This window comes from Meles meles, chromosome 3 (assembly GCF_922984935.1).
Source record: "Meles meles chromosome 3, mMelMel3.1 paternal haplotype, whole genome shotgun sequence".
Lineage (NCBI taxonomy): Eukaryota > Metazoa > Chordata > Mammalia > Carnivora > Mustelidae > Meles > Meles meles.
Genome location: NC_060068.1, coordinates 116,918,978 through 116,932,207, shown reverse-complemented (window position 1 = coordinate 116,932,207; position 13,230 = coordinate 116,918,978). Strand labels below are relative to the sequence as shown.

The 13,230-nt window shown below is 37.3% G+C and overlaps 1 protein-coding gene across 1 annotated transcript in view; it reads left to right on the top strand.

Annotated features, from left to right (window-relative positions):
- Positions 1–13,230, top strand: part of CCDC192 (coiled-coil domain containing 192) — a 200,141-nt gene that overhangs the window by 16,597 nt on the left and 170,314 nt on the right. The window lies entirely within an intron of this gene.

The following is a 13,230-nucleotide window of genomic DNA, read 5'->3' as shown; positions in this document are numbered from 1 at the left end:
AAAGAAACAAAACAAAACAGGACCCAAACTTGTAGATACAGAGAACAGATTGTTGTTTGCCACAGGGGATGAGAGCTGGGAGTCGGCAAAATGGGTAAATAAGATTAATAGTACAACCTTCCAGTTATTAAAAAAATTAGTTATAGGGATGTAATGTACAGCATGGGTAATATAGTCAATAACATTGTATTAACTTTTTAAGGTGACAGTAACTAGATTTATTGTGGTGGCCATTGGGCAAGGTACATAAATGTCAAATCACTTTATTGTACACCTGAAACTAACATAATATTATATGTCAATTATACCTCAAAAAAAAGTATTGAAAATGTCATTACTGGCAAAGTCGTATGAAAACTATGATTCCTATAGTTAATTTGGGGGATGTTATCAGAAATATGTATCAAGTATATACTCTTTAAAATCTAGTAACCACTTTCACATTTGTATTAAGAAAATAAAAAAATAAGTCCACAAGGATGTATAAATATGCTTATTACAGGGGTCTCCAATAATAGAGAAAATTATATGCACAAAGTAATATTTATTGTGACCTTTAAAGAGATGGTAATTTTTTTTTAAGATTTTTATTTATTTATTTGACAGAGATCACAAGCAGGCAGAGAGGCAGGCAGAGAGAGAAGGAGGGGAAGCAGGCTCTCTGCTGAGCAGAGAGCCCGATGTGGGGCTCAATCCCAGGACCCTGGGATCATGACCTGAACTGAAGGCAGAGGCTTTAACCCACTGAGCCACCCAGGCGCCCCAATAGATGGTAATTTTTAAACTAGAAATTATAGAATATCGGGGCACTTCATCAGCTTAATCATTAAAGCGTGTTACTCTTGATCTTAGGGTCATGAGTTAAAGCTGCATGCTGGGTGTAGAGCTTACTTAAAAAAATTACAGTACAGAACATCTATCATCATTCAAATATAGGTTATACTTATGACACATTGTTAATTGCAAATTATTGCAATTTAGCCATATATAATCATGTATACTGTGAATCGATGTTTTTACACATTATGCATCTCCCAAATAGATATATAGAAGTCTGGAAAGTAATGCACATACACACACACACAAAATAGAAAGTAATGCACCAACTGTGGTCTTGGCCTGCTTGGGCTGCCATAATGAAATACCGCAAATTGGGTGACTTCAACAATAGCCATTTATTTCTCACGGTTCTGGTGGCGGAGAAGCCAGAGATCAAGGTGTCAGCATGGCTAAGTCCTGGCTTGAAGATGGTTGTCTGCTTATTGTATTCTCATATTGTTGCCTTGGGGAGAAGGCAGGGGCCAGGGGAAAGAAAGGGAGAAAAGAAAGGAGAGGGAGAGAGAGAAAAGGTACCAGAGGGACAGACTACTCTGCTTTATTCTTTTAAGGGCACTAATCCTATCATGAGGGCCCCACGTGGATGAGTACATGGAAACGCTATGGCTTCCTAGACACCACACCTCCTAATACTGTAATACTGGAAGTCAGGACTGCCACTTATGAATTCCAGTGGGCAGGGGACATATTCAGTCCACAACATGCAGCAGTCTCTGGGTGGTAGGAATCTGGAGGATTTTCACTTTATTTTTATACCTTTCATCATGTCTGAAGTTTTGGGACATAATATACAGAAAATCCGTGGCACAGAGAGATGATGTCAATACCTGTCTTTTTCCCTTTCTCCTTTCCTATCCTTATAAAATTGAAGTCTACTTTATCTCTCCTCCTTTTCTCAACCTATATATCACATTTTGAGCTCTTGCAGAGTAACAAATTTGATTAATTCATCTTTATTCCCCTGGGGTTTAGCTCTGGGTCCTACATAAAAAGAGCTCAATAAATGCGTGAATGATTCTCATGTGTTTGTTTTTGAATAACTGGACATACTGTGTTTTTCACTTATGGAAGAAAATGTTCCTGAATCATACATTTAATGCAAAGGAAAATTAAATTGTAAGATATTTTTAAATTAAATGTGGTTCAGAACATTCTTTGGAAAGGAGCAAGTCCTGTTTTGCTTCCCTCAATTGCCTAAGGAAAATGCTATAAATTCTAGAACAGCCTGCTTTCCCTAGGGGCTCTTTCTACTTGGAATCTTCCTTAAAATAGAACTATCTATGTCCATGGTGACTATATTCTGAATCCTATTAATTTTTCTCCCTCTGAATAAAACAGCATTTGGGCTTCTTGCCTTCAGATGTGTTCTGACATTCTTTTTTGATGATCATGTCCCTGAAAATCTAGAAAAAAGTCTCCCATAACTTTCTTTATGGATGCCTAACATGTAATGCTGAGATCCAAATGGTCCAATCTCAAAACTGAGTTGTGGTTTAAAAGAAACAGTGAACGGGGCTCCTGGGTGGCTCAGTTGGTTAAGCAGCTGCCTTCGGCTCAGGTCATGATCCCAGGGTCCAGAGGTCTCCCTCCACCCCATTCCCCACTCATGCTCTCTCTCTTTCTCTCTCTCCTCCCCAAACAAATTAAGAAAATAGGGGGAAAAAAAAAAAAGAAAGAAACAGTCTGGTACCCATAAGGTACCTTTTAAATTTCTCAAGTTCCTAACCCTTAGTGTACAGGGGAAAAAATCATCATCATTTACCATCTGGATCAAATAAACCCAACTAAGTTTTTTAAAGTCCTTTTTAAATAAGTTACAGAAGAATAAAGCCATAGTTTAAAAAAACTCATTAAACATTTGATAAAAATTTAAACATAGAAAATATCTTTGTTATTTAGTAAAAACTGTGGCATATAAACTCATAAAAGAGGGGAAATAATGGTTATCCGTCCTCTTAGTAAGAAAGAAAGTCCAAGTTCTTGTCAAAAAATATTATGTTAGACTCTGTCTTTTAAGAAAATACCCTATTCCCTATTTAGTCCTTAGACATGTGTTTTTAATTCATTGATTCATGAGTTTGAGGATATTCATCTAAGTCTCTAGGAAGTCACGAGGTGAAAATGTATAGTCTATTTCATTTGCATGATTAATTCTATTATCAACATTAATGTCTAGAGTTATACTGTCCAAAATAAGTAAACTGCAAGCCATATCTGTCATTTAAAATTTTCTAATAGCTACATTAAACACTTAAATAGGTGGAAGAAAATTTTAACAATATATATCCTTTAACCTAATGTATCCAAAATACTGTCATTTTAACATGGACCCAATTTAAAAGTGTAATGAAATATCTTACATTGTCATATATTGTGCTAAGTCTTCAAAATCTTGTGTGTTTTGCACTTACACTACATCTCAGTTCAATACAAACTCAGTTCAAACCACATCTCAAGCACTCAAAAACCCTATATGGTTAATGGCTAGTGCAGGGCACAGTACCAGGCAAGAGTGCGGCTCTTCATCTTCACCTTCTGATTTGTCTACGAACTGGGCAATGTATTCCTTTGTCAGTTTTCTTTTCTTTGGGCATTATGAATGGAAGATGAAAAATGCAGTATTCTCAACCATGTTTAGTGAAAGCCAAAAATTTTAAAAATACTGTCTCCCCTTTTATACCTTGAAAAATGATTCAATACCTTTGGCAACATAATAGGAGACTGAAGGAAGATTATTAATTTTGCTATTGTATTGTATTTCTAGTCAATTCCACAAGCATTACTCTTTTTTTAAAAAGTCATATTTGGAAACAATTAATCAATGATGATAAAAAATAATTCCTACAATGATTCAGTGGTAATATGTTTGAAATACAGGAAAAAGATCACTAAGATCCCACAATATATCTTAGCTTCATAAAAGGCTCCAATGGGTGGGTTGAAAATTAAAAGACAGAATGAGTTTTATTATGCTTCTAAAAAATTAATATATATTCTCTGTGCTTTGTAAGAATCTCTAAGAAAGGATAAAAGACATGAAATACAGATTTTTTAAGACTAGAACAGCTCAAAAAAAGAAAGCTAGTACTGTATTTGAGTCCAATGAACTCTGATGGTCATACTGAAGGTGAAATTGCGTGAATTAAACAGTATAGGGGGGAAATTTCAGGTATATATATAAGAAAGATATATATAAAAATATACATATGATATATATGTAAAAGGAAGGATATATCTATATCTATATCTATATCTATATCTATATCTATATCTATCTATCTCTCTCCTTCTTTCTTTCTCCATAAGCTTCTATCTTACAAGACCGCTTGTCCCAAGCTTTTGCCTCCAAAATTCCTTGGGGGTGGTGCTGGCTGGCTCTGTGGAAGAGCACATGACTCTTGGTGTCTGGGTTGTGATTTCATGCCCCACGTTGGGTGTAGCGATTACACTTGCTTCCTCTTGCTCCCCTTCTACCTCCCTCTTTTCATTTCAAAAGCCCAAAACAGCAGGCTAGCAAGAAAGTTAAGGAAGGGAAGAAATTGAGCTGATATAGTAAAAACTTTCTTGACCAGGCAGAAGAGGGTACAGGCAGTAACCTCTTGTACTATGCTTCAAATTCTTGCTCTTACATTATGCATAATGATTTACTTTTTCCAAGAGTAACCAGGCTAGGTATAGTCACATGATGCCACGACCACTAGAGTTTGTAAGAGTTTCTGGCCTTTGTAATCAACCCTTAAGCTCTTTCCTAGGCTGTGAGATCCCAGAAGCTACCTATTAGAACCTGAAAACCTAGAGGTTAAAAAGATGATGATCTTTGAAAAAAACTTTCTTCCATGGCTCAGGGGCTAGACTAAGTATTTTTCAGTATTCCTACATTGAATTATTACAACAGCCCCCACAGACTTAACATTTCCTCCATCTTTAGAGGTGAGGAAATGGAGGTTTAATGAACAAAATTCATTCCAGTTAGTATGAAGGGAAAATGAGTTACTAAAAGATATTAGGTATTTCAATGGGTTCTCTAGGAGAGTTGGAGAACCATGCTTGGAGATCACGGCCAATTAGCCACCTTAGATTCCGGGGAGGTACCTACTACTGGTGCCACTAGGTATAGACTCCACATCACTTGTCATTTCCCCTGAAAACGAGGCCTTACTTCTGAGTCTTCTGTCACCACAGCCTCTGCAAACAGGATGATGACCCTGTCTACCCGGCCCCATTCCATTCTATTTGGTACCTTTTTCATCCCACTCTTGTCCACCTTGAAGTCTCAAGGTGGTGCAACTGGTTGATGGAGCCTGAGTCACAGGCCTACACTTTGGATGCAAAGGATGCTTGAGAGGGAGTTCCTGACTTTTTCACTTTGGAGAGATGGGCTTCAGCAGATGGGAAATTATCCAAACAGGGAATGACACTAGGCCATCAAAACAGCATGACAAATGACTATCTCAGGGTACAAGATGAATTGGGTATAATGGTCTCCTTTCAGAAATGAGAAAGCGAAGTCTACTGAGTAGCTAATGTTGGGTATGCTGTGTCCTCTTCTTTGATATGCTGGCCATGCTTCTTAGTCATATTTTGACTGAGAGACCTTAAAAGAAGTGGAAATTCACAGCAAAAGAGAGCTCCCCCATCTGTCCTCTGCTTACCTTATCATGTTGGAATGTACTATGGAAACTCTTACTGAACTTTTATCTGATCTGAAAGGATTCATAACACATTTCTCCTTTAGATCCTGTTAAGGAAAGGAGTCTGTGCAAATGCCAGTCTGGGCTGGGGTAGGGGAAGGCTTTGCATGGAAAAGGTTTCTCATGGAACGTCAAGTTCAACTGAGGATTTTCTAACTAGGTTCTGGAACAGTATCATTAGACTACAGAAGTTCTTACCATTAAAGTTAAATTTTTTGGCTTTTTTTTTTTGTTTTTTAAGTTTACTTATTTGGAGCCTAAAATTCACTGGTGGAAAAAAAAATTACCTATACACCGAAGAATCACAAAACTGTTGTTGATTATACACAGTATAGAAATAATTTCTTTTCAAAACTGTTTGAAAAGCCACAGTCAATCTGGGCAATAAAAATAAATAAAATAAAAATAAATAAAAAGCCATCACCTTCCCCATAAACCATGCTTAAAATCCTTCTTCTGAGAGGCAAGTGCATTTCCTGAAAGACTGGGATACAGTAGGAACCTAAAAACATTGTTGGTTAATATGCCGAAGGACTCAAAATCTAAATCTAAGTATGATGTGTGGAAAAAAGAAATAATCCTGTCACAAAAAGACTCAACTATTCAAAATACTGTCTCTACTAATGGGAAAAATATTTGTATTATTATATGTCCCACTGAACAAAAGTCTGATTTAAAAACAAATACCATTTTGGGGCTTTTTTTTATTAAACCAAAATCCAAAATTTTTCATTTTGTTCTCACAACAATCCTGTGAAGTAGGTAAAGAGTAGTTGAATTAATTTTAACGTCAGCTAATTCCTTCACTCCATAATTTATCTGCTTTATAACTTGCTTTATACATAATTTTTTAAAATTATGGTAAAATCCATATCACATTTTAATGATTTTTAAAACATGCAGTTGAGTAGTGTAAAGCGTGTTTACATTTTTGTGCAACCAATCTCCCGAACTTTTTCATTTTGCGAAGCTGAAACGCTATATCCATTAAGTCCCTATTTTTTCTTCTCATTCATTTCTTAAAGAAATCAAAATTTGGGGGCGCCTGGGTGGCTCAGTGGGTTAATTCCTCTGCCTTCGGCTCAGGTCATGATCCCAGGGTCCTGGGATTGAGCCCCGCATCAGGCTCTCTCCTCGGCAGGGAGCCTGCTTTCCCCTCTCACTCTGCCTGCCTCTCTGCCTACTTGTGATCTCTGTCTATCAAATAAATAAATAAAATCTTAAAAAAAAAAAAGAAATCAAAATTTGTTTTTAATAGAAAATTCTCTTGTTGTGTCCTTTTTAGTATGAAGAAAATATAGAGTCATTATTAAAATGTTCGCTTCTTGGTCAATAGGATGTGTTAGCACTGGTTGCTGTGAGGTTTCAGTGACTAGAATCAGGTTCCCCTGGGAAGACATGCTACTTGCTTTCCCCACCAGAAAGAGAAACTATATTGTTTGTTTTAAGTTTGGGTCATTTCCCCAGGAAGAAAAGATTATTTTTTTTTATTCATTTGCATGACTAACAGTAGAGGCAGCCAGAATGCAGTGATACTCTCATTCATTAAAATTTGATATTTTATGTCAGAATAAAATTTAAAGGTAGCTGGAATAGAAATGAATTCCTGAACAAGGAATCCATAATTTGGGCCACATGGATGTCACTGAAGAAGATGCTTCAACAATCTAAAATTATGTGCAAAATTGTGGTCATGTGTGTGTGTGCGTGTGTGGGCATGTATGCCTGTGCAAGCAACATATGTATATGCATTTTTTTTCTAATAAGAGAATTCATGGGTATAATCAGGTTCTAAAAGAGGTTTGTGATGCTCACAGTTCTAAGAAATTGTCTCATAAAATGAAAATGATGGAGGGTTATTTTGGGTCACAGAACAAATTCTGTAACATAATATGAACCCAAATCCAGGAGTCTTCTTACCCGAACACCTGAAAACCAGTCCCCATTTTGCTGTTAATTTGACCTTGAACAACAGAAGATACATATTGTTTCCGAGGTCCCTCTTCTCCTTTGATACTATACATACATAGTCTCTAAGAAGCTATAAAGTGATATATTTGAGAAAGATCGGGAATACTTGAAAACAGGTTAGGACTGCCTCTCACCTCCTTCTAACATCTACCAGAATAATTATCAAAGAGAAAAGAACAAGCCCCCAAAACCAAGAACTGTATATTATGAATGAGCATAAAAAGGTTAAATTAATCACCAAACTTCTGACATTCTTTTGATTTTTACATTAAAACTAAAACCCTAGGATTTTTGTATTGGAGAGAAACTCTAAGCTAAGAATTCTGGTGAGGGTATTAATACTGTCTTCTTACTGCTCTTTTCCCCATTGTTTAGCATCATATCTGACAAAGAGTGAGTCTTTAATAAATTTTTTTTAACTTAATGAGTTGAAATGCTTTGAACTGAATTAAAATGAGAATTAGCTTGTTAAGAGTTTCCGGTAAACCATTATTTAAAGTTATTTACAAAGCTATCAAATGTCATATGGTCATTTCTCTTTAACTTCCATGCAACAATCTTTTAATAAGTTAATATCTGAGTCAACAATTCCTTTTGAATCCCTCTTCTTTTATTCTTTTTTTATATCAGTGATGCTATAGAAATGAAAAAGTAGTTAAATCTTTCACAGGATGGAAGGTTGACCTTTAGAAATGCTCTTTTTTTTTTCCCCCCTAGAAAAGTAGTATCCTGGACATTGCTACAGAAACTTGATATTGAATACAGGTCCATGTTGAGCTTGGTCCAGGGGAATTCAGAGACCATAGTTCTGGAAAGACTGCCTGATAAAACATTCAATTCATAATTTACCAGAGATGACTTAAAGGGTCTCTATACTTTTAGATTTCATAAACCCACAAGAATTTCCACCTCCACAATAATTGGGATTAGATCTCATAGCACTGCCAACTTTTCTTTTTTTTTTTTGAAGAAAATTCACTAAAAGAATAATTTCCATATATTATCACCATCATTTGTTAAAGAAACATCCTCTTAACACCAAAATATATAGAATGATCATAATCTCAGAATAAAGGACAGTTCTCTAAATAGGATAAATTTGGTTTCATGAAAAATTCATAATATTTTTAAAAAAATTTTACTTCCGTCTTTTCCTTGCTGCGGGTGGAGATGTTATCACAAACCAATATGGATCTATGGGCTAGCATTTGGGAACCACTCATATTATTAAACCCTTTTGGCCAGAGGTTTTGTTTCCCTTTCTAGGTTCATTCTGCACCCTTTCCTTACTCTGCTCCTTTCCAGGCTAGCTGGCTCTCTGGACTTGTCATTCAGGGTCTCTCACCTTCTGGCTTTTTTGGGCTCAGCGCAAGGGAGAGATACAGAAGAACACATGGTGAGAGAAAAGGAGATGAGGCTGTTTAATCCACTAGTCTGTCCACCATTAGGTCTGAGCACAGGTGAATAGTGGTTCTATTTCTCTATCCAGGGTATCAACTCACAGACATGGCCTTCTCCTCAAGCTCTCTTTCTAGATTCCATATTAATACTCTGCCATTATCTCTTCCCCTACCTCTCCAGTTCAAGGTGAGGTGAAGATTACCTTCACTTCTTGGGAGTGCCCCGCCATCTTTCATTCATGCCCTTAACTGTACGCACAGGTTTGCATACAGTCCCTTCATTAAACTCCCCTCAACCACTCCACTGGAGTGACTGTTTCCTGCTGAGATGTGCCCAATATATGCCTCATTTAAAGATGAAAAACTGAGGCCCCAAGAAGTGAAACCCAGAAGTCACACAGCCCAAGGGATGCAGTCCGGTCCAGAATGAGGCCTACCAGATAACAAGCAGTGTTATGCTTAGTCAATGCTCATCTGTCATCCTCCCAATGTTGATCTCCTTTACAGGCATGTTGATAGGCACTTTCTAGAATCTTCTTTCCCCTGGACTTTGACAAGAGTCGCAGTGTGTTCAGTTTTGAATAAAAAATATCATATTAGCAGACTATTTAGTCAATTCTAACAAAGAGGAATACTGTTTCCATTAGAATGGATTGAAATCAGGAAAAAACTGAGTTTTAAAATGGCTTCCTAAAGAGAAACTGGCAATTTAGCCCAAGATACTGTTGCAAAAGTTAAGCATAAAAGGTCATGACAGTGATGAAATTTCCACTGTAAAATGAATTCTGATCACCAAACAGGGTGGGTAGGGGTAACATTAACTGCCCAGAGTAAGGGGTTGAGGTGAGAGGCTAGGGAAAAACTTCCATCAGGATGAGAAATATGAGCAAGTCATAGTAACGTAAATAAGTTTATAGCCTTCAGTGCCAGTCAAGCAGGAGGAAAGCATAGAAGAGACATCAAGCGTGAATCTTGACGATTGCAAAATGTGTTGAAAGCATGTTTTATCTGGCATGAAGTGACTGCAACACTGAGCGGGGGCTGTTGGGGATCCCTCCACATTTGAAGTTCCAGGTTGCTGGAAACATTGAATTGTCTTCAACTGACCCATGTCAAGATTCTCTTCTGTGAAGACTTTCTTGGAAATAAGCACACTTTTATTTAGCAATCATATTTTTAAACAAATGCACACACATATATTTAACGCATTAACTTTGTTCTAATTGCATGCTTGAATTCCCCACTGCTGCTGTTTGATCACTTGCTGTAACACAAGAGCCTCTACAGGACATTCTTTTACTAGGGTTTAAAAATAAGCTAGGAAGTTTTAATATCAAATCATTCTCTTTATAGGAGTTGGGGGAATGGAATTACTAGTAATAACATGAACTGAGCATTTCTAAGTAGTTATCTGCTTTAGCTTACTCAGTCTTCAGAACAACCCTGCCTTCATCACCCAATTCATGGCCACCTCCTGGCTTTCTGCTACTTAAGCTTGTACCTGGTCTTTAGTGAGCAGAATTTCCCTAGGGCTCTAACCCATGCCAGCATCCTAGGCTGGATACATGGAAAGGATTGCTCAAAGAAGCCTCTCAGCAGGACGGAGTGCTCCCCTGGTGCAACCACCATCTTTGATGGCTGAGCCTTCAATCCATCAACAGCTACTTATTGGGATCCTACTAAATGCTCAGTGCTGTGCAGGTTGGCTTCTGCAGGCAGGACCCTTTCTACCTGTGTTGCACGTGGATTGAGAGGTAGGGAGAGGATCTGGTTCAGAGACCTTGAACCAGTCCCTAAGAGTACAAGGAGTGTGTATGGCTGAGGAAGAAGGGCAAGGTCATCATAAGACAAGGAAACTTAGGAAAAAAAGGATAAATTTTTCTCCAGATCCTCAAATGAGGAACTTTAACACACATGCATAAGACTCTCATGTCGTCATTGGAAGAAAAAATTTTAATTTGGATTCTTAATTTGTAGCATTCTTTTAGTTCACTCATCTTGGTTATCTTGGTTACCTGTGCTTAGATGATTGGCTTGATATTTAGGTAGAAGATTTTAAGACAAAAAGTAGAAGTTAAAAATGGGAATTCCCATTAAATTGCTAGAATTTACCACCTGAAAATCCACAGACAGGATCAAGACCCAAACACTTGTGTATATCATATATTTTCAACATGTGATAGCATTTAAAAGACTTTTGATTAGTATAATTCACTCATCAGTTACTTTAACTACCAAACAATTTTATATTCATAATAAACATAAGTGGCTTTATGTGGGGGCCTGTCCACATGTACTTGAGGCAGAAGGAACTTAATGGTAGAAGTCCCATTTTCTGCTCTTCTGGCTTTCCATCCTGCAAAACTAGGACAGTGACTAACTACACCTAACTTCTTCAGGGTCCTTGAAACCACACACCTACCTCTAAAACTTCGAACCCCATGTATGCCTTATTTCTGAAACTATTCTTGGTTTCATTTTTATTCCTTTGTTTGGTAAATGGGAGCTGCTTCCTATTAAGGAGTGCTTGCCTATTACATCTGTGTAGATGTATGGCTTTTTATGGCTCTTTCCCTTAAGGGAGTTTGAGAATAGGAAGGCCAGTCAGAGAGTAGAGAGTGATAGCTTACAGCTGGAGCACAGGTGCCAAGATAGACTCCATTCTTCAGTTTGCTCAGACTCTCCCCATTCCGCAACACAGGGCAATTTCTTAAAACCATGTGTATAAAAAATCTTATGGTATTTACTAGCACTCTTCAAGCAAGTCTGTTTGACTTACAATGCCTCTCTCTTACTGGAAATGATTGTCCTTCTTGGCTAGCGAAATTTGGGATGTTTGGAGACAAAGGTCTGGAGAAACAGACTAGCTGATCTTGCTTGATCTACTCACAAAAGATTTAAGAAACTTCCTCTTGAGAGCAAACATTAGACAAGAGGTTTTCTCCCTGGAAATAGCAACTAGATTCAGAATTCCCAACCTTTTTGGAATAGTTTGGCCTCTTGACATTTCCCTTTTCTACATAAAATGTTTTGTAGCATGAATTATCTATAGGTGTAAATACACAAGAGTTTTGTGTCAAGGCTCATTTTTTGAGATTTATTTTTTCCGGACTGACTTTTGAAAAGTATTGGAATCATTATGGGATGCTGAGGATCATTGATTTATTCCAAATACTGTTGTAGCCCAAGATGTTCATCCTCCAAAGTCTGATCAGTGTTGGGGGCAGGGTTGGGGGGGGATTATTCAGCCTTGTTTGATTTAGGATCCAGGCTGTTTTGGAACGTAGCACCATTTCTTTGCCCTGTATCCTATGGAATTTCTCAGAGGTCCGTGGCAGGGCCCCAGGGTTCAGAGTACTGTACAAACAACTACAGGACCCGAATGAATGCTTTATCTTTATGGCTGGTTCCATTTACCACCAGATGGCTCTACTATACCACCAGGAAATGTGTAAAAATGCATTTTAAATTGGTGGGCTCCTAAAAAGGAAGAAAACAAAGCAGCAGTCCAAAAAAAAAAAACCCAAAACAAAAAAGGAAAGAAAAAGAAGAAAAAAAAAAAAAGAAAAAAGGAAAAGAAAAGAATGAACACAGTTCTTTCTTTTATGGGGTTAATTGGAAGCAACTATAGGAGCCCAAGCATTCACAAGAGTACAGGACACACCCAAGAAGGTTGGAGGAAGGTCATAATCTTAGCACATATGAGGTCTCCCTTTTCAAGTTTTCACATTGCTGTGTAATTACTAATTAATTGTCAATATAGCCAAAGTCGTCAGGAAGTACTCTAGTCTCAGCAGGGCCTGTAACTGATATTTCTATACCAATGTAAACTCTTCTGCTTGGCGATGAGAAAGATCAACTGCAGAAAAACTTGGAGAGGCAAAGTCTCTCTACATTTGCTGATTCCAGTCATCTTAGCCATATTCCGGGTCAGAATCATCTGATTCTAAACCTTGTGGTTTCTTTGCTTTAATGACACTTGTGATAAGGAAGTGATGATCAGAGGAAACCAGCTTCTCTATGTTCAGATGGTTCTGTTCTTCAGGATAGGTGAATGCTAAAAAATAAAGGCATTCTAGGTGATAGCTCTCACTAGGAATGTGAAATTCTGGTTTTGGCCTCTTGAAGGGAAGTTCTGTTTGTATCAAGAACAAAAAGCTGCAGATGAACCAAATTCCAGTGTGGGTAATTTTAGTCTCACTTTCCAAAGTCATTCGTTGTCATAGTTTAATATGCATTTTTTACCCTCTCATTATACATTAAACTGTTAAGTAAGATTATTGTTTTTTATAACATTTCACTGTTTTATTACTCTGTTGAAAAGATGATTT